General features: G+C 27.5%; 1 protein-coding gene across 2 annotated transcripts in view; it reads left to right on the forward strand.

Moving 5' to 3' along the window:
- The first annotated feature begins 10,512 nt into the window (after positions 1-10,512).
- The window catches only part of LOC119661829, a 205,993-nt gene continuing 193,781 nt past the window's right edge, over positions 10,513-22,724 (forward strand). For both annotated transcript variants that reach the window (XM_038071330.1, XM_038071331.1), the window contains exon 1: positions 10,513-10,700. The gene's annotated coding sequence lies outside the window, so the exon portion shown is untranslated. The remainder of the gene's footprint in view (positions 10,701-22,724) is intronic.

The following is a 22,724-nucleotide window of genomic DNA, read 5'->3' on the forward strand; positions in this document are numbered from 1 at the left end:
TCCTTTTATGAGCAAAATTCGTTTGAAAAATGATATATGAGCTGTACTTGTGTCAGTAAAGTCTTTTTATGATAATTTCAAATACGAAGTCTGTTAGTATGTTAATGAATTCATATGGAATAATAAGAATATTTATATGAAATACAAAAGTAATTAGTTTGATGTCTCTCTTTGCCTTGATGTCTCTCCTCGCCTTGATATCTCTCCTCGCCTTGATGCCTCCCTGAATAAACTCATACGAGTAGCTATTTATGGTACTCTGAAGATCATCAGGATATTAAATAATGCAAAGTCAGTTAGTATGTTAATAAATTCATATAGAATAATAAGAATATTTATATGAAACACAAAAGTAGTTAGTTAGATGTCTCTTCTTGCTTTGATGTCTCTCCTCGCCTTGATATCTCTCCTCGCCTATATGCCTCCCTGAATAAACTCATACGAGTAGCTATTTATGGTACTCTGAAGATCATCAGGATATTAAATAATGCAAAATCAGTTAGTATGTTCATAAATCTATCTGGAGTTCCCAGATATAAGAATATGAAAGGGTATGAAAAAGCAAATAGTTTGATCCATCTTGAACTGCCATTGTTAAAATATCTATTGTGGTACAAAACTAGGCTACCCTCTAGATCGTTATGATCTTCAATTACAATTCATATTCTTTTAGTGTATTTATAAATTCCTCTGAATTATTGTACATTCAGATTATTGAACATAGCATTATTAAAGGAAATAAAAAAGCATATAATTTAACTCGCTTTGTTGCTTCCATGAGTGTATCTATATCGGTACCGGTACATGTTAACTTTTTAAGTCTCTTACAAGGAATATGGTAGTAAAACGTTGAGTAGTCATTTTTTTTTGGAAAGTGAAATAATATCTCATTAACCTACCATTGCTATGGTTATGAATAATAAGCATAGTGAAAGTGGAACCATCTCAGTAAAATCAAAATTTAAAATTAATCTTCAAAAATTTGAATAAAAATTTATTGTACAATTAGTTCCTCAATAAGGAATAAAGATCTAATCAATTATTTAAACTCAATGGATGAATCTAGTTTTTAATTTTTGTGATTTCTCGCTACGGATGTGGTAGTAAAAAGTGAATTAATTATTAAACATGAGAAGATGAAAGTTATCTGCTGACCGATCTGTCATTATAGCTAACAAAAATCATCGAAATATCCTGGAAATTATAAAAAAATCAGTACAAAAATTGATTGGTTTGTTCACCGATGAGGAGTAAAGTTCAAATAAGTCGCTAGAATTCATCAAATGAATCTAATTTTTAATTATTAGGAATTATTGGGAGAAAAATCCGAATTGTTAAGAATTGTTAAGTATGAGAGAAGAAGAATAGCTGCTAAGCTTTTACTGCAGTCAGTTTTTATAAATAATTAAAGTAAAACTTAATAAAATAATATTAGCTATAAATGGTAAATAACATGATAATATTTATTATTTTCTATCTATATACTTATTAGTTTGTGGGTGGGGGGAAAAGTATGCCATCAGATAGATTATAGTCTGTAGGGCTAAGTATATAGCTTTCCGTTTTTGGCGTTTCTATGGTGACTGACCTGCATCGTATCCGCGTATTGTCATTAGGCAATACATCGTGACAATGGGTTGATAACCATGAAAGTGGTTATGGAGTCATGATAGTAATAAAGCTTCAGTAAGCGGATAACTGGAGGTTTGGACACAAAAATTGACAAATTCAAATATAATACATTTGTGTATTAATTAATTTGATACGATTTAATGAGTTCATAAGATTCATTTATAAATTAATTAATTAATTAATATAATAATATAATGAAAAAAAATTATGATTTTATGCAGTATCTTCTTATCTATATCTTCTTATTATGCACTACGTTTGACATAATATTATTTAAGTATTTATTAATATAAAGCAAAGAAAAAAAACAAGATAACAATCTCTTTCTTAACATTTTTTTTGCTGATTTTAAATAATTTGTTTTTATTTTTTTTTTTAGTTTTATCTGTATTCTGTAATATAATTGAACTTCTCATTCCTATTTATCGTTACAATATAAATTATCTGTGTACACTCTAAGAAATTCTTATCAATCGTAAAGATTTCTTGTGTCATAAACTGAAAATGCTGATAAGCCTCATATAGAGAGCAGCGGGCAAGTCTGCTCAGCATGATGTATAAACTATTTAACGCATCTTAGTCTGTTTTGTAAACATGAGATTTTTAACAAAAAGGATAAGCGCCACTTAAAAAAATTGAAAAGAGTCTCCTGTCACAGCGCACGGAAAACTAAAACTCGAATTACGAAAATAACTTGACACATTTTGATGGGTTACGAGCACAACTGATACGATAGGAAATGACTGCTGATATAATTGTAATCCGAAATCAACAAGGTATGAAGAAAGCAGTTTAAACCGAGCATTAACACACCGTGCAGTCGAGAGCCATCGAAGGGCGTCCTTAAATGGGTGCTCTGCGCTGCTCGCCTTCAACGGGTATCATGTGTTAAATCCCTTCTCGCGCAGCATAACGGCATAAGCCCGAAACAATTACTCGTAAGTAATAAAATTTATTTAAATCTTTCAACAATATTTTTAACATGTGTTTCAAATAAAATCACAAATAAAAACAATATCACACCACTAAAAAAAAAATAAAAAAATAAAAAAATAAAAATCAAAATAAAAATCAAAATAAAAAAAAATAATAATAACAGAAACGATAAATAATTCGCAAACCACAACGTACGGGTATTTATGTTTGTGTCCGAGAACATAAAGCGATTTTTACAATCTTGAATATAAAAGATTAATGGATTAAAATAATTTTTTCTATGCATACAATTAGGGAAGTTTTATTTATGATGGCAGTTCCAGTCTCAGTCTCAGTCACAGTTTCAGTCCCAGTCCCACTCCCACTCCCAATCTCATTCACACTCTCAGTCGCAGTCGTAATCACAGTCGCGGTCACAGTCTCATTCACACTCTCAGTCGCAGTCACAGTCACAGTCACAGTTGCGATGACAGTCGGAATAAAAATTGAGCTCTCTCTTATTCTATAGGAATAAAAATGTTCAAATGTTTAATATAAAAACCATAAAATTTAATATTCACTGCAAATCCGTTAAAAGTACGAAAAGCATCCCATACTATTCATATTCTAGCGTATTTTTCAATACTCACAAATAAGAAAAAAAAAAGAATATATTAAAATAAAATAAAGAGTTCAACGTTATTCGGTTTGTATTTCTGATTTATTCAATAAAAATCATTTATTTTAAAAATGTTGCAGTAAATGCAAGTTTCACGAACCACGCCATGTCCTTTGGTCAACTCATCAATCCATGTTTGTCTAGTGACTTCGAAACATTTACCACCAATATCACATTTCCAAAATTTATTTCAATCTGGAATTTAATCTCATCCAGTGTCAGTAATAGTCCTTTTAATAGGCTTTCATTAAACTTCTTTGGAATAAAAAATCATGACGCGCGAAGCTTTGGTCGAAATTTATACAAAATTTGTTTAAATTATGAGTAATGGTTTATGCTTTCTGAAATATGTATGACTAATAAAAGACCTCAGAAATAAATTGGAGTGAAGATTTCGAAAACTTAAGTGTATCAGATCAATAAGAGTAATTATAATCAATTTTTTTTTATTGTTAAATTAATAGCAGATTTTGTTAAGTTTGGTTTCAAACCCTTCCAAAACTGGTTCAGTTCCAGTCATATTACGATACCCCAATACTTATTGAGATGTCACTCTTAAAATATTCAATTGCATGTGGTTTTATACATAAAGTATAAAAACTATAAAGTATTCTTATAAATAAAAAATATATTTTTTATTTTTTTTTAAACCAGTTCCTTAACTAGTTTAAAAATAGAAGAATCATTGGATCCCCTTTAGATGTTAAATTTAATTAATCCTATTTTCCATACTAATACTAAAAAACTACAATTTTTCTAATAAATTTTTAAAAACTCTGGTCTACCTATATATATAACTAAACACAAGATTAATTATTAAATTTTTAAAAACTCTGGTCTACCTATATATATATAACTAAACCCAAGATTAATGAGACCAGTCTAAGAAAAACTCTTTATTTTAGAAGATATTTATTCAAAATAGTCTCGCTCATAGTCAACACAGAGATCAACGTGTTCAGACCTCATAAAAAAAAGAAAAGAGTGACAAAGAACTTATTTTGATTATTGATTTATATTAATTCAAAATTTACCATTCCTAATCAACAAAGCGGTGAAAAACATATGTCTTAAATTGTTTTTTACATACATATGCCGAAATAATTATTAGTATATCGGTGGAAATTATTTGGATAACCATAATGGTATTTCTATTAATTGATGATTTTAGTTTATGAAATAGTCGAAAGTCGCTTATAGCCAAATTATTCGTATTCGGTGGATTAATATTAACAATTTTTGATATTTTTTGTTGAAGAATTCGAACACCATGATGGTTCCAACCCTTGATCCAATAAAAACCAACTGCCTAAGTCTCTATATTTTACTCAAGCTCATTAAATTTTGGTTCACAATTTTTGTAGAACTTCCATATTATATCATGTATTTTCCCTCTAACCTTCTGATATGTATTCACTGCAAACAATTACCTTTGAATTAAAGAATACGATTGATATCATTTTGTAATTTTGAAAGAAACTACCTCTCTCTTTCTTATATTCTGCAGTAAGTTGAAAGGCTGGAAGAAGACGATGCTTCAGTTAAAAGATAAAATTGAGAAAATGGTAATATTTATTTACAGTTGAGAAAAGCATATTCATTATTTCATTTTTTAAAGATACGTAACAACAATATATATACAATCATAAACGCTATTACTTAGAGCTACATCTGATGGTGCAAGAGATTTTGAACCACATAGACTATGTTTCAATGAAAATGTTTGACTTAGTAGTAGACTTTTTTAACAGAATCCTAAATACTTAATGAAAAAGTTTGACTTAGAAAATGGTAGTACAATTTTTTTTTCAAGTCGAGAGAGTGATTCTATTTCATATTTATAATGCACCATGACAAATATGTATATTCTTGTCAATACCTTAGCTATAAGGTTAGTCTGCTATCTTCTATTCAGCAAAAATACATAGAGTGATCCACTCAAATCATTAACTTTTTAGAACGACAGATGATTGTCTTCAGTCTGTTTGTGGCATGAGTACCCGAAATTAACCAATTTAAGTTAAAGTAATCCATCGCAATTATTCTGTTTGACAGATATGCAGTTCAATCACTCAATATAACCCGTTTCTTGACAAAGTTACTTTTTATTACTGGAAAATTAACAGAAAGTAACTTCATTAATCCATAATTTAGAAGCTTAAGTGCTTTAATTTAGGAGCTTTAAATTGCATGCAAGTCCGCAGTGCCGTAAGTGGGAAAGTGGTTTAAGAAATGTGGGCTGGGGGAAAGGTTTGGTATCTAGGCAAGGAAAAGATGCATTCTTTGTCAATATAATCATCAGATTAGACACATCAAAAATACGGCCAAAATAAAAATTTTCTAGTGTAACTCCCTTTGACATCATTCTGGAGAATACAGTATGGTGACTTCCGTTTGGAAATCGACTACGGCGCGCATACGATATCAGCGAATATTATTGAAAGGTTGCCTGATAGCAACCTTTCACATTAACCAATCGAAACGAAGAACTTCACAAACTGATTGGTCAAATAGTTGTCTTTGTGTCCGTCGCTTTCTCTATAGCTCCATTTATCTGTTCCAGAAATGGTGACTGATAACAGTCTCAATAGAAGCTGGAGATGCATTTTATTTAACGCATATTAGTTTTAGCGCGTTTCAATTATTTTAATATTTTTATATTTTAATAAGAAAAATTTTATTTAAATATTTCTCGTTATCGTTTTTTATATTTAAGGGATTTTTTTTTTTATAATAAATATATAAAAAATTTTTTTATAATCAACTAACTTTTTTCTGGCGCTTCACATGCTCGCGCATTGTGTGAGTTCATGATATGCATTATTCATAACAATTGTTCAATTAATGTTATGCGACATACAACATGTTCGATGGCAACATGCAGCATGTTGTTAACATTCATGTCAATTGGCATGCTAAATACCCCAATTATTCCAAGCAATATTCAGGCTGATATGCACAATTAAATTCACATTCCGAAGACCCTCAACAGATGTTTCGGTGAAGTTAAACGGGATTATTAAATCGAAACTACCAAGTGTGCATTTCAAGGGAACAGGGAAATACAAGATTATTATTATTATTATTATTAATAGCATTATTATTTTAATTTAATGAAATACGCGTAGTCAAAAGGGCAACGCTCTATGTACAAGTGTTACCCTATAAATGCCTGACGAATATATCAGAATTGTAATAAAAATATGAGTGTTGAATACCCAAAAATATATATTACTGTAATTACTGTAATAAGTAATTAGTATTACATATTTTTTTCTATATTCTCAAGACAATCCTAGCACTGGATGGCATGAGTGTTAACTGCTTTAATCAATAAAGAAAGAGTAGATCTTCAGCCTGCTTGTAAGTGGTATTTGTTGAAAGTAATTACACAGAGAAAGTCTATATTGACGGTTAGGATTGTAGCCAGAATTTTGCTTTTTGGGCTATCATATTAGCATACAATCATATCATGATAATGTGTAATAAATAAAGATATGTATGCATAAAATATTAAAAAACATTAAAACTTCTTCTATTAGTCTTTTCTCTCTAGAACTACTAGTCTCTTCTACAACATGAAGCATATTGATTATTAGTAGGCGCAATTAAAAATTCGCCATAAATGGAATCGGTTGAACTTGAAACAGTGGTGATTAGAATATCTTGCCTTATGATATTAAATATTACAACTCAACTGCATTTACTTTATCACAAACCTATAAGCTAATAGTATCACTAGTATAACTATTATTATGAGTTATGGTTTTATTGTGAGTGTAAACCGGCCTAAAAGAGGTTTTATGTAACCCTTTTCCACCACCTAGAAAAGAATTAGAGTATAAAGCGGTAATATGATAAGCTGATATTTATACAATAGTCAACTTACCTATAGGTAAACGTAAAGTGAGAAATAATAATACTCAACTATTCGAACAATACGTTTTAAAGAAGTAATATCAATACTCAGCTATTACTCAGGACACGCTTTATATAAAAAGTAAAAAATGCTCAGCAATTTGGAATCACAATTTTAATAAGTAATTAGAGCACTCAGTTATCAAATGAACTCAAATCGAATAAAAACTAATTTTCCTCATCTATTCGAAATTAGACTTTCAATAAGAAAAAAAATATACTTAGCTCTCCGACAGACTTATTTTGAATAAGAATTACGAATACTCCTCTATCCGGAAGATAGACTTTGAAAAATGAAATAAAGTACTGAACTCTACAATGGACAGACACACTTTTAATAACAAATTATAAAAGTCAGCTATCAGTAGGACTTTAGTCGTCTTCCGTATTTTTTAAAAGTTGTTCTGCGTTTAATTGCAGCGGAAACACCCGGATGTTCTCTGATTTTCTTTGCGGAGTTTTAGAGAAACATTGTTTACTTGTCCTCCCATAAGTTCGGTGTCTTTCTTATTTAGAATTAAGGTAGCGCTCTATATAGAGTTTTGAAAGTGATGTAAGTACCCGTATCAATTAAATCAGCAATATACTGACCTAAGCACCACCTAAGTTAATATTGTGGCTTGAGTTAAGGTCTGTGAAATCGAAATGGTATTAAAAAGTGTAGGAAATGGTAAAAAAATGTAATATAATTTTAAAAAATAATTTAAGAAGAGTATTAATTAAAAATAATAACTAACAAATTGTGATCTTAGAAATACTATATTATGAAATATACCTAAGTAATAAAAAAAAACAATTATATAAAATATATAATAATTTCGACTGTTTTGAGGCATGTTCAAAAAAACTAAAAAATAAATATATAAAACAAAATATATATAAAAATAAATGTGATTAATAATTTGAATAAAAATTTAACAAAAAGCTTAAATAAAAAATTGAATAAAAGTTGAAATAAAAATTCAAATGAAAATTTAAATACAAGTTTAAATAAAAATAAACTAAAAATCTATATAAAATTTAAATAAAAATTTAATTTTAAATTAATTATAAATTTAAATAAAAATTTAAATAAGAATTTAAATAGAAATTTATTAAATAACTTAAATGAATATGTATTCTTCTATTTACTTTAAATAGAAGTTTAATTAATAAATAAAACAGAAATTTAAATAAAAGTTTAAATAAAATTTAAATTGAAACTCAAATTAAAAATTTATTAAATTTTTAATTTGATTATTTGATTATTAAATTTTTAATTTTATTATTATTAAAAATTTCATTAAATTAATCATAAAGTTTGAAAAAAAATTTAATTAAATATTTAATAAAAAATTTATATAAAAATTTTAAAAAAAGTTTGAATAAAAATTTAACTAAATATTTGATAAAAATTTCAAATATAAATTTAAATGAAAATTCAAATAAATATTTAAACAGAAATTTAATATATAATATAAATTAAAATTAAAATAATAATTCTAATAAATATATAATAAAAAATTTAAAAAAGAAATATGGTTATTTAAAAATTTAAATAAAAAATTTAAAATAAAATTTAAATAAAAATTCAAATAAAGATTTAAATAACAATTAAATAAAAATTTTGAATAAAAATTTAATTAATCATTTAAGTAGAAGTTTTAATAAAAATTTTGATGAAAATTAAAATGAAAACTTAAATAAAAATTTAATAAAAAATTTAAATAAAACTAAAATTAAAATTTAACTTAACATTTAAATCAAAATGAAAATAGAAATTTAAATAAATATTTAAATTCAAATTTAAATAAAAATTTCAATAAAATTTTAATCAAAATGTAAATAAAAATAATAACTTAAAACAATTTAAACATTTTATTAAAACTTAAATAAGAAATTAAATAGAAATTATAATATAAATAATTTAGATAAAAATTTTAATAAAAATTTAATTAATCATTTAAATAGAAATTTATTTGATAATTTAAACAGAAACTTAAATAAATATTTAAGTAAATATTTCAATAAGATTTTAATTAAAATTTAAATATAAATTTAATTAAAAATTTAAGTAAAAATTTAATAAAAAATATTTAAATTTTTAAATTTAAAAAAAAGTTTGACAAAAATTTAATTATATATTTGATAAAAAATTCAAATAAAAATTTAAATGATAATTCAAATAAAAATTTAAACACAAATTTAATATATAATTTAAATTAAAATTTAAATAATAATTTTAATAAATATGTAATAAAAAATTTAAAAAAAAATATGGTTAGGAATAAATAAAAGACTTTAAAAAAAAAAATTAAATAAAAAACTTTGAATTTATTACTGCTAACACTTACGCTTTTATTTCATTCAAACCATCCTTTGGTACGCATTTTATTGCGGCGAATTCAGTGCTTAACATTACCACTAACAGCATCTTTAACAGTGGTAATGTTGAGTTGCAACTTCATGTTACTGTAAAATACACAAGGAGTGTAGTTTGTGTAGTCAGACAGTAGCACCGTTATTCCCTTAACTGTTGTAATGGTTATAATACAGTTATTACGATATGACATTGTTGTTGGTGCTGTTAACTTTATTACCATTCTCAATGTAGTTGCTGCTGGTGTTGCTGTTGTTGTTGTTGCGGCTGGTGGTGTTGTTTTGTTGCCACCGCTACAGTGTGCTACAGAGTGCTACAGTTGCCCTTCATCAAACATAAATTTACGAAGGTAGACAAACTTCACTTCGTGCCCTAACGTTGTGTGCATTGTTGTTGGGTTTATGCGCTTCGTGCGTGCGAACCGATTTGCGAGCAGAAATATGTGTGACTGTTCGACGACTGTTGGCCAATCGTTGTGCTTCTTGCAACATTTGATGGGCTTGTTGCGACGTAAATTCAGTCATATTAGACGCGCTCATTAAGACGGTTCAATTGACGGAAAGTTCATTTTGGATTTGTGGCATTTTCAATGAATGTTCAATGTTTTGTGTACAGTGGCGTTTAGTTCAATTTTTGCTTTGGCAGTCAAATAACACGAATGACAACTGATAAACGGTTACATTTGAATTTGAAATTGTGTGAGAAAAAGAGAAAATAAATTCTAAATAATAAATTAAATTATTAAAAAAAAAAATTAAAAATAATTACTGTAAAAAATATATAGAAAAAAAATTTTTTTTTGAACAAAATTTGGAACAAAAATAAATTAATATTTATCTCTAAATTGAGATCAAGAAATTTGTGAAAATACTTAAGAAATAAAAATAAATTTGACAGTGCAGTTGGCACAAACAAAAAGAAAGAATATTAAGAAAATATTTAAAAAAATTAAGAATTAATTGAAAACCTATTCAAGTTGTGTGAAAAATAATTGTTTAATAAAAAAAAATTCAAAGAAATAAAAAAAAAATGTAATAACCTGAAATGCTGAAATAAACAAATTTTAACTGTGTCCAGTGATATCCTTCGTGTCCAGAACAAAACCTAGCTCAACAGAGAACTCAACTTGGATTTCCTTCCTGTCAGGCATCGAACCTGCAGTGTCAATTTACGGTACTCGACCCCGTAGTCAATCAAGTAAGTGTCATCATGGCTTGTTTTGAGACTCTGTTTCCATAATGCGATCTGTAGGCTTTGAGTGCGCCGTTTTTGGCGGCATTTTAATTATAATATCATCAAATTTGATGAAAATTTCTTAATTGAGTTTTGATGTCAAAACGCTTTGAACTTTAATTTTTATTACATTTTTCAAATAATAAATTTATGTGCGATCATTAAATGTGCAACGAAAGCTTCAGGCCCAACGGGATGCGGGAAGTGCGCAATAGAGCGGAAAGTTTTTCTATTTAAATTTCACTAAAAAAAAAATTAAATAATTGTGGGACAATGTCAGGAAATATCTAAAATTGATCTCATGTTTTTTATGGTCTGACATTGTCAGTTTTTATGAGCTAATTAACAAATGCCATAAAATTATTTTTGTTATTGAATTTAAATTTTCAAGCGACGCAGGATGCAATTAATTGCTGTGCATGCGGTGGTCAATTTAAATTATAAAAAATTAAAAAAAAAAAAAAAATTAAAACAAAAAAAATATTCAAATTAATTCCTTTCTTATTTTATTTTACTTTTAATTTAAATTGAATGGATTGAATTTTTTAGTAAATATTAAATAAAAATTAATTTAAATACATTTATATATTATGAACTGAAATATATATGCACTTAAATTAGAAGTTTTTGTAATATAAACTAATAACAACTACCGTCGCTGACAATCACTTCTCCCCTCTTCTCATTGTACAAGATTTTAGACAATCACTACTCCCTCGTTTAAGTGTAGAAGATTTTAGACAGTCACTACTCCCCTCGTTTTAGCGTAGAAGGTTTTTAAATTTTTGAGATTGAGTCTTTGATAAACTTTATCTAATATTAGAATATTTAACAATTTATTTTTTACTGTAATTTCTATCGATAAAAATGATAAAAATTATGAGAAATATATGTTAAAAGAAATCTTAAGCTGATACTAAATTAAATTTATGAACCCAAACCTAGCAAAGGGTCAAAATTTCTGATATGTCTCTGATATGTGGGGATAAATGAAAAATCACTATATGAAACGTTGAAAAAAAACATTAATAATATTTTATATTTTGTACTTATCATTTATAATATGTACAATATGTTCTTGATAATCAGAATAAAAATTGGAACATAATACTATGGATAATCAAAAGCATATTTAAACAATAAAATTTTATTTAATTGGACTTAACGACGGTTATTTTTATTTACCAACTCAAATTTTAGTAAGTAATACTTACTAGGTTTTTGGTAAAATTTTGTTTATATTTAAAAAAAATATATTTTAATATACATATTTCGGATTACTTCGTAGGCCATCTTCAGTGTACATATCGACAATTATTCCAAGAAATAAAGACAATGAATACAATAATATAATATAATATTAATCATTTTTTTGCTAATTGAAAAATAATGCAGATGTTGTTATAATAAATAATAAACATTAATTTTTAAAAATTATTAATATGTTATATAGTCATAAAATAATATATTTGTAGTGTGTATTTACGCGACAGAACTGCCTAACAATCATACTCCGAAACGAAAGTCGAAAAATTTCGTACGGACAGAAACTATACATTAACGACCAAAGTATCAAATTAAATTGTCCTTAAACATATAGAATACCATATGTATAAAAATATATAATATATGAATATATAAATATACAAATACATGTAATATATGAAAATATATGAATATTATGAATAATAAATAAAAATATATGATCCTATTATATATGATATATACTATATATACAATATATGTTATATTATATATATGATGAATATATGATTACAAACTAATGAAAATTAGTTTACCAATTATAGAGATAAAGCTTGTTCTTAATTCCGGGTTTAACTAGATAAGGACAAAAGATTTTGCTATGTCTGGATTATCCCGACTGCTTCTTACTTTTCATTTTCTTTAGGACTCGCAGTATGCTCGTCTTGCCGAGAAAGTACTGTACTTTTATTACTTCATTGCATTATGTTTAAGCAACTTGTTGGATAATAATATAAATGCTTTAAATTTTCAGTATTGTATAATTAATATAATATACTATTATACCATATACCGTACATGAATATAATATATAATATTATATAATAAAATACAAATTAAAAATTAAAATAAAATAGTAATAAGAATTATAAAAAATGATAACAACAATTATTACTAAATAATAATAAGAATTATAATAAAATAATAATAAGAATTAAAATAAAATAATAATAAAATTAGTATAAGAATTACAACAAAACATAAGAACTATAATTAAATAATAATAAGAATTATAATCAAATAATAATAAGAATTATAATAAAATTATTATAAGAATTATAATAAAATAATAATAAGAATTATAATTAAATAATAATAAGAAATATAATAAAATTATTATAAGAATTATAATAAACTTATAATAAGAATTACAATAAAATGGTAGTAAGAATTACAATACAGTAATAATAAAAATTATAATAACATTATAATAATAAGAATTAAAATAAATAATAATTAGAATTGTGATCAAATAATTATAAATAAAAAAATAATAATAATATGTAGTTCATTGTATCATATTGTATTGTTGTGTATATGTGAAATCTTGTAGGAATTTTTCACCTATTATTATATTATCAGTTTGTATCGTGCCATATTGCTGCTTAAAGGGAATATCCTTTACGACTTTTACATATTTATGAATGGGTGATTCCAAAATTGTTACTTATTTAATTTTTTTTGTATTTATTTTAATCTCTTGACAACTAGTACTTATGTTTGATATACGATATTATTATTTTGTTGATTTATAATAGATCAATTTTTTTTTGCTGACCATCCCTGATTTATAATTAATTTCCCTAAGTACTGATTTTCATGTTTAATGTAAGCTGTATTTATATTGTTTGTGTGGGTTTGTTTTGAACTATTACTTTCTTAATTGGCTTGGACCTCGATATTCTCAATTTCTTAACCTAAATTTCTTCTTAACCTGTTAAATTTCACCTATGACAATACATAACAATATAACCACCTGTGTACCATTTTTTGATTTTACATAAAGTCTATGGTCGACATTTCAACAACGATTTATGCATTATTAGTAAAACATGACATTGCATAAGTAAGGCCTTAGTTATTTTAAAATAGTTGTTAACAATTAGTTCAGTCAAAATCCAACTTACAAGATGTTTTCGTGATTCGTAATTAACCATAATTTACATCAATGTTTACAATATTATACAAAATTAAGTCTTGACTCATTTGTTTAAATTGTGCTCCTTATCTTATAGGTATATCAGAAAAGCCATAAGTTACGGAAAAAGTAGTGCTGTGCAAATTTCAGTTTGTTCAAGTGCGATTGAAGCCACTACATTAATTCGGGAACCATTCAAAAAAATGCGAAGGGAGAAGATCATTTCATATCTACTAAAATTTCTAGAGATACCTTTTGATCAATATTGAAAAATTGCATTCAGAAACTAGTAAAATTTTTTTTATCTCTATTTAATAGTAACTGTAACAGATAATATGAGAAGTCTCATTTTAATAGACTGCTCTGTAATTAGCCAGCACCTGGTACTTACTACCTAGAGAAATTTCTCTTTCTATTTACTAGCGATAATTCTTACCGTCTGTTTAAAGAGATTCTTTCGCTTTCTGTTTTTAAGTTCCTCTTTGCTTGAGATTGTGACCAAGCTATTATGTTCTATAGTGATTACTTGATATTAGATATTTTGTGATAATAGCTTATTTAATGACATTAAATTGAATAAACACTAATACTATAAGGGCTTCTTGCAAAGTACACCATTTCCCCGTCAGTTCAACGACTTTTCCGTTTCACTCTGCATTTCATTGTCACTGGACCCAGATCTAAGAAACACTGTGCTGTTCGCTTAAGATGGTAAGCATCTTACAATACAAGTGATTTTTTCATTTTTTTTAATCGTATTTATTTTCATATTAGCTGAAGAATTTATTAAAAACTATATGCTTTATACAACTCAACAGAAGATTGTTATGGGTGAAATCATCTGATGATTTACAGATTGGTTAAATGATAATAAAGATAAATTTACTATTGAATATGTGGTCTGATTAGCATAAGTACCTCTCCAACTGCAAACCTTTGCGTTGAAAGGTGTCCTACAATATATGTTAAAAAAAACAATTGATTATTACTTTCCGATATATTAAATAAAATATACAAATTTTTTTATGTGTGGAGTTTGGAATTTTGTGTATATAATTCAGTTAGCAGATTCAAACGTGATAACTAAAAATAATGCACATATCTTTTAAATAAATTAGTCAGGTATATTTGTTAGTTAGGTTAGGTTGAATGATTGCGATGATCAGTTTAGTTCACCACTCACTCAGACTTTACCTAACCATTTATACGGTTTTTATGACTCGCCCGGTTGTTATATCTAACCTGGGTTTCATGACTAACTCGGTTTCATGACTATGTTAGTCCAATTTCCTCGTGTAGCCCGGTTTTCATGAGTAGCTCGATCATTAAAATCTATATGTTACAATCAAGTTTTTTTTAGGTTCTTGGGCAATAAAACAGATTTAGGCAGCTTCAAGCTGGTTTTTAAACCTATCAGATTTTCCTTGTACGGCAACACAATTAGGCAATCAGTCTAAGTTAATTCTTTGGCACATCGGCATAACCTAACCTATAAATAATTTTAGAGAACTCTAAACTAAAGTTTAAGTATTTGTCTGTTCATATTTACATATATAGCTCACTTCAATTAATATGGGAACATAATTTATATATAATTTATTACAGATATATCTTGTCTTTACTTGTGATTATCACCACAAAAACTTGTATTTTTCTTTCTTTTGATCTGGGTGCCATTAGTTTATGGAATAGTTCCAATATTTGTGTGTAGATTTGTTAGTTTATATTATACCAAATTTCGGTAAATTTCAATACTACACTAAAGCATTCAATAATATTTATATTCTACTGATTTGATATATCTTTTCTCTTCACCTCACATCAAATGTTAATTCACCTTAAAAGAGCTTAATTCATCAAATCATCATTGCTGTTTGCTTTGCAGCGTGAGGCATATTAGCAGTAAGTTTTCTGGTTTGGGTGAATGTATATTTAGAAAAGATATTTTAAACTAAAATGTAAATGCGCTTATATATTTAAAATGTTCCACATATTACGTATAGCATACAACGTAGGAAATGTAAAAGATAATAAAATAAAACATTCATCAATCTGTCAGTCCGACTGTCAACAATTTAAGCACCCACAAAGTGGTTGGGAAAGTGATTTTCCCTAAAAAGAAAACACAAAAAGTGCAAATGTAAATATGTAGAGAAGCTTCTCAATTACTTATGGGTAAACACTGGTCGTTTGGTACCCTAAACAGCGCTCAGTCTCTACAATCTCTAACATAAATATTGTACACTCACATCTGGAAACGATTTAGACTCACAGATGAAAGAACCCAATTAGAATTCCTATTAACTTTTAAAGAAATCAATTTTATTGCTTCAAAAATCAGAAAGTAAAAAGTTACTGCGGATATTAAAATCGCTTAAAGAGTTTATTTAGAACGAAATCGTGTAATTCCATGTCCACAAAGTAAGAATTTTGCCAAAGAAAATGTCAGTGCTCAATCCATATAAGACACTTTAGTATTTATATACATTGGCATATTTGTGCTTTACTACGAACTTATGTACAATAATATATTTATAATAAACAAATTAGTATGGCTATAGTTTTGTGTATATAACCCAATAATATTGGAAGAAATGCACTCATTGAAAATCATTAAAGCCCCAACTTAATAAACAAGGTTTGTCTTAGAGGTCTAGCTTTTGAAACTGATATTAAACACATTGAAATCACAGTAATATCTATAGAAATGGATAATATTGAAAATAATTGTCTGACATTAATTTTTGATAATGGCTTAAAGCATAAATGAGATTTGCCATCTAGAATCTCAGTAAGCTGTGGCCGCATATTAATAGTAATTCTGCAGGGTTTTTAGCTTACCAATGTCTTTAGTTTATTAGAGCATATTAGAAACTTCATATATTCTTATAGTGATTAATCCGGATAGGTGAGGTCACATGTTGTGCAGCTCAATTTACAGAGCCCTAAAATATACGCTTGAAAATATACGCCAATGGAATGTTTTCTGCAATTACCTGATAGCGCCCATTATAATATATTGCAATATGCTGAAACTTATTGAATCTTAAGCTGTTACATATTTCAATAGTTTCATGAACAAAAAGTCTATAACTATCGATTTATAATACTTTCTATTAATCATAACGTATTTTTAAGGAGTCTCTGGAATATCGGAGTTTCTTAGAAGAAAACTCCGATGTCAATACAACATCATTCAAATATTCTTCAGGGTACATTGTACAGCAGTGAATCCTTTTAGTGAGGTTTTCTATAACTTTTTGGCACACAGCTGGCAATTTCTCGACAATAACTTGACAGATGTTTATTTTCAAAATGTCAAGAGTTTTAGAATTATCTTTATAAATATGATTCTTTTAGTAAAGTTCCAAAAAAATGCACAAAAAGTCTTTATGGACACATAACAATATCCATTGATAATAACATATCTTTCAATTGGTACTATCTTTGAAGAAATATGTGTCAACAATTTCCTTAGATCATAAGATCGACAAAAATTTTGACCGTAACAAACCGTACAGTATATGAACTATCCGCCAGTTGTCTAAATGGCTTCTACTAACAAGAGTAGCTTAAAAATCAAACCATTAGCCAAAAATTATATTAACAATCAGTTATTAACAATATTAATATGCTATTAGAATAAAATATTACCATTAATATATAATGAATGTAACAATAAATACATAAATATATTTTAACCAACTCATAAGGATTACCCATCAGCTGAAGAAAATATACTGCATGATTATGTGGCAGAATCCATGGAGACATCGTATAGGTTAGTTGCGTTTCCCTGGATCTCCTATTATCATATGTGCTTTCTCTTAATTATTTAATTACAAAATAAATTTAATTAATATGTGCTTTCTCCTCTTGATTCATTTGTAAAATAAATTTAATTAAAACCATTTTTCATTATTCTCAAGGGAATTCATGCATATATTTATATATGGCAATACTAAAATTAAAATGGAAATTAATAATAATATAAGCTCAGTCACATTAAAATCAATATATCTGTTCCTTGAAGATAGGTCAAAATATTGAACTCAATAATGAACTTAATATAATATTAGATTGTTATTAGTTAACAAGATTCTGAGTTGCTATACAAACCATAGATCCGAGAAACATATAAAAAAATATTTAAAAATATGAAACAATTTTTAAATCCAAAATAATAAACTTATTAATTATATATAAAAGGTCCTAATAAGCAAATTTACCACATTTTATCGGAAGAGAAAATAAAAATGATTATATGTATTATATTATATAGCAATCGGAGTTAAAAAAAAAAGAATTAGTCTAAGTTATAAATTAGTATAAGTGGGTTACTATACAAAATCAGACTACAATAATACACATACTATTTCATTATCTATTATCTAGTTACCATTATGACCGCAACAGTCACTATCTTTACAAGAAACCATTGGTAAAAAGTACTGGGTTTAATATAGCCAGGGACCCATAACATATTGCATTAACAATATGAGGTAATAACAACAAACAATATATAAAAACATATATGAAGTATTATAGTAATATAATAATGTAAAAACCGCATGGAAAGCTGATTATCTCAGAGATAATGGAGAAGTTAGAATTAAGCAGAAAAAAAGAAAGATAAATAAACAAAGAAAGAGAAAAAGCAATGATAAAAATGACTTTTTGATGTAAGAAACTTATAAAAAATATGAGAAAGGCGATAACAATAGTTAAGATAATGAAGCGAAAGTTTCTGGAATTAAATGTTAGTTTTGAAATGTTACTATATAACAAAGGTAAAGACTTTATATTTTGAATCGTGTCGAAAAAGTGTTTTAAATTTTAAATCAGACAAATACGTTAGTTGTGCATAAACGTGAGTTAAATTTATTTGAAGAAGTGGTCTTGAATAACCTTTGCAATATAAACTGGCGTATTATAGTGAAGTAAAAACCATATAGAGGTCTATCTATAATTCTGTACTTTTATTACAAAAAGCTACACATAAACGTGAATATAAAACAAAAAAATAAAAATAATAATCATTGTTAAAAATTTGGTACAAGATATATATACAAGAGACATAACGCACCATGCCACGATAATCGAAGAAAATTATTAATATAACCCTGGCGTTATCTGTTAGGTGTTGACTTTTATTTTTGCATTTGATTGATGAGTTCTTTTCAGAACTAATGCAGAAATCTAAGTCTCATCTTCAGTTACCTTATATTTCAGCTTAATTTGATAGTCAGAAATTGTTGCTATTGATAGAAGTCTAAGCAACGCTTTTTTTTTTTTAATTTATTGCTTTGCTGGTACTAATTTAGATTTGACAATTGTCAGGGCTCATACATATAAAATTCTAGCAATATCAGCAAAATATTTAATTTTAAATTAACGTTTTTTGAAGACCAAATATGGAATTTGGTGCTTTTTTTATTCTAAATATCTAATTCGTACTTAACTTATAACGTTCACACTAATGGCGTTTTCGATTGGTAAATCTTGAGTGACTTTCTTAATCGAGATTAACTTTCAGTGCAATTTTTTTTTTTCGATTGGTCAATCAGTATGAAACTCGAGTTTTATATATAAGACTCGAAATTAATGTAAGACACTCGAGACTAATTTATAGGACTCTAGGCATATTGCCAGAGCAGCAAGATAATCTTGAAATTAACAGCAGTTTCACAAAATTTGTAGATTACTCTAAAAATGTTCATTTGGGAAATAATATTTGAGAGACCTAGAGTAAAGCTGGAGTGAATACAGATTTGTCAATTGAAAACGCCATACGAATAAAGAATATAAAGAACACTATGTATATGATATATAACAGTTTGTATTAAGTATTAATGAAGTATACATTAAGAATATATTAAGTATATTTAAAAGTCATATTCACAAACTCTAATCAAAGTAATAGTATAGAACTTTTATTTTCGTTGAATTTTTTGAATAGTTGATAAAGACTATTGCTCCACTTACAACCGATCACATATGTAGTCTTGAATTTAATATATCTTCACTTTGAAAGGGTAGTCCATAAAAGTACTAAGATGCAACGACGAAGGCCAGACATAAAAAAGACTGTTAAAATAAAAATTTTCTCGTTGTTTTTTAATTTTCTACAAATGCGTGAAATGGGAGAGACCTCGTCTTTGTTTTTTTTTTCTGTCTATGTGTATAATTTCGATATATGTATATATATTTTCAGGTTAAAAATTAAAAGCTTAACAAAATGAAAGAAAAGAAAGAACTAAAACGTAAAGTGTAACTTGTGGATTTGTATTGTGTATTGTGTATTGTGTGTAAAGGGAAAGTATCTAATAAAAAATGTTATATGAAAGAACCTATTTTGATTTACATAAATAAAATAAATAAAAATAATTATGAGTGCAGAAGATTACAATGCTTCGCGCGGTAATCAGCCAGTCAAAGTTTTTGTTGCCCTAAATTTGTAAATCTGAATTCCGTGTGCGCGTCTATATAATTTCTTTTTTTTTTCTTTTTTTTTTGTTTTTTTTTTTTTTTGTGTATCGTGTGAATATTTTCTTTTAGAATGCTTCCCTATGCCGCACGTGCTCTTATGTACTTATAGCAGCTATATAGCTATATATACAAATTGGTGCAACAATACAGAACAATAATTTGTCTGTACGAGAATCCACAAACTGTGCCCCTCAACACCTTAGAAGTGTAAAAAATCTCAAAAAAAAAAAAATAAAAATCTAAATTAAATAAGGCATAAAGTAAAAATAAGAAAGAAATAAAAAAATAAAAATAAAAATAAAAATAAAAAATTTGTGCACGAATGCGTAGTGCAAGTATATTTAATGAAAACAACATCAGTCGTCAAAGTATCTGTCAGATACATAGAACTATAATTGAATATTGGGTCGCTATTAAGAACGTGTGTTGATTGATTTTTATGCTCACATCAATTAAGAAAAACAAAAAGTTGTAAGGAAAGAAAAATTGTATTCTTAAGGGAATTATATTGTGGCAAATTGGGTGAATTTAAATTCATTCCTAAATGCCCTTGACAGATGCGTTAAAAAAATAAAAACAGTCAGGCAGACAGACGGACAGACAGACAGACAGATAGACAGACGGATAGGCAGATAGTGGGTTAGACAATCAAACAAATAAGAAAACAAGAGGAAACTTCATGAAAAGTGAAATCAAATGAGAAAAATCCCCCCCGAAAAAAAAGAAAAAAAAAAAAATTCCACCACGAAAACGCACATTGATAGCAATTTACGCCTAATGAAAATTCCAATTCTGATTCTAATTTCAATTTCATACTCATTCTTTCCCTGGTGTTGATGTTAATGCTGATAATGGCAATAGCGCGTTGGTGATGGCAAGCAATGGTGATGAGAAAACCGATGAAAATGGTCTTCCATTTGAAGATGATGCGATGATGCGATGGTGAGATGGTGAGATGGTAAGATGGCGTTGGTGTTGATGTTGATGTTGATGTTGGCGATAGCATAGTAGCAAATTGCTTGTACTATTGCTGCTGTTGTGCCATTAAATTAATAAAAATTAAGCACACAAATGTTAAAGTTGAAACTCTTTCGATATGATCAAAAGGCAACAGATACAAAGCCGCCTCGTCAAAATAAACGGCAACTAGTCTGTTCGCCCATTTGCCCATACCGCCGTTTGTCGTTCGCCGTTCGCCGTTTGACGTTCTCCGTGCTCCATTCTCCGTGCTCCATTCTCCGTTTGCCTGCTTGAGGCTTGTTAAGTGCTAAAACAGTTCCGATATGGGACAAATCCTACAGAAGTGTTTACATTTACATCCGTATTTGTATTCATTCAACAGAATTAGAAACGAATTCTCTGCCTTTGGTATCCGTACTCTGAATTTTCTACTTCTCTGCTGATGTGTAAGCGTGCGATGGTTTATATTTGTGTGTCCGTCCGCGTTAAGTCAATCTCACCGTCTGTCTCGATGTGTCTTCAGATACAGAGTTACAGATACAAGTGCCTGTATGTATATTTATGTGTATCCGCAGTCGAATATTATTTGTTTACTTTTGCTGATAAATCATTTAACGCTCTTATACCAGCTAAGGACACTCACATTAAGGCATTCAAGCATTGACAGCTTGTCATTCGTATTCGGAAAATGGATTAAATTTTCACTTATTATGTGCACCCCACATTTTTCATTCAGTTCAGTTCAGTTGAGTTTTTTTTTTCCAACACTGTTTTGTTGCTGTTTTGCTTATTTTTTTTTTTTATTTTTTTTTTTTTCGTACCGAAGAATGCTATATTAATTATTCTTCTCAATACATACGTATATGTATGCATATGATATATGAGCACATTTAGTACGTCTACGGATGGATGTATATGCGAACCAATATGTACCACAGTCGTAAACCAATTCCAATGGGTGAATCTCTGAAAATGTGTTAATACAATTTTCTAGACTTCGTTCACTTCACTTCTGTTCATACCGAATGCTAAGTGGTTAGTTTGTTGGTTTGTTTTCATGCACATGTAGACTAGTGTAATAAGGGGTACTCAGTTCAGATATGCACATATCTATCTATCTATGCATATCTATATATACGTATGTAGTTTACTTTAAATGCATTTCAGTGACTTTCTTGACTTTCTGCCGATGTGTTATTCTTCTCGTTGTTGTTGTTGTGGTTGTTGTTTGTTGTTATTGTTGTTATTGTTGTTATTGTTTCAGTACTAAATTTTAAGCAAACACTTTTTACTTAACTTCACTTTTCCTATACGAATACTTTATTTTATTTTACTTCATTTTATTTTGTATGTAGAAA

This window comes from Teleopsis dalmanni, chromosome X (assembly GCF_002237135.1).
Source record: "Teleopsis dalmanni isolate 2A chromosome X, ASM223713v2, whole genome shotgun sequence".
NCBI lineage: Eukaryota > Metazoa > Arthropoda > Insecta > Diptera > Diopsidae > Teleopsis > Teleopsis dalmanni.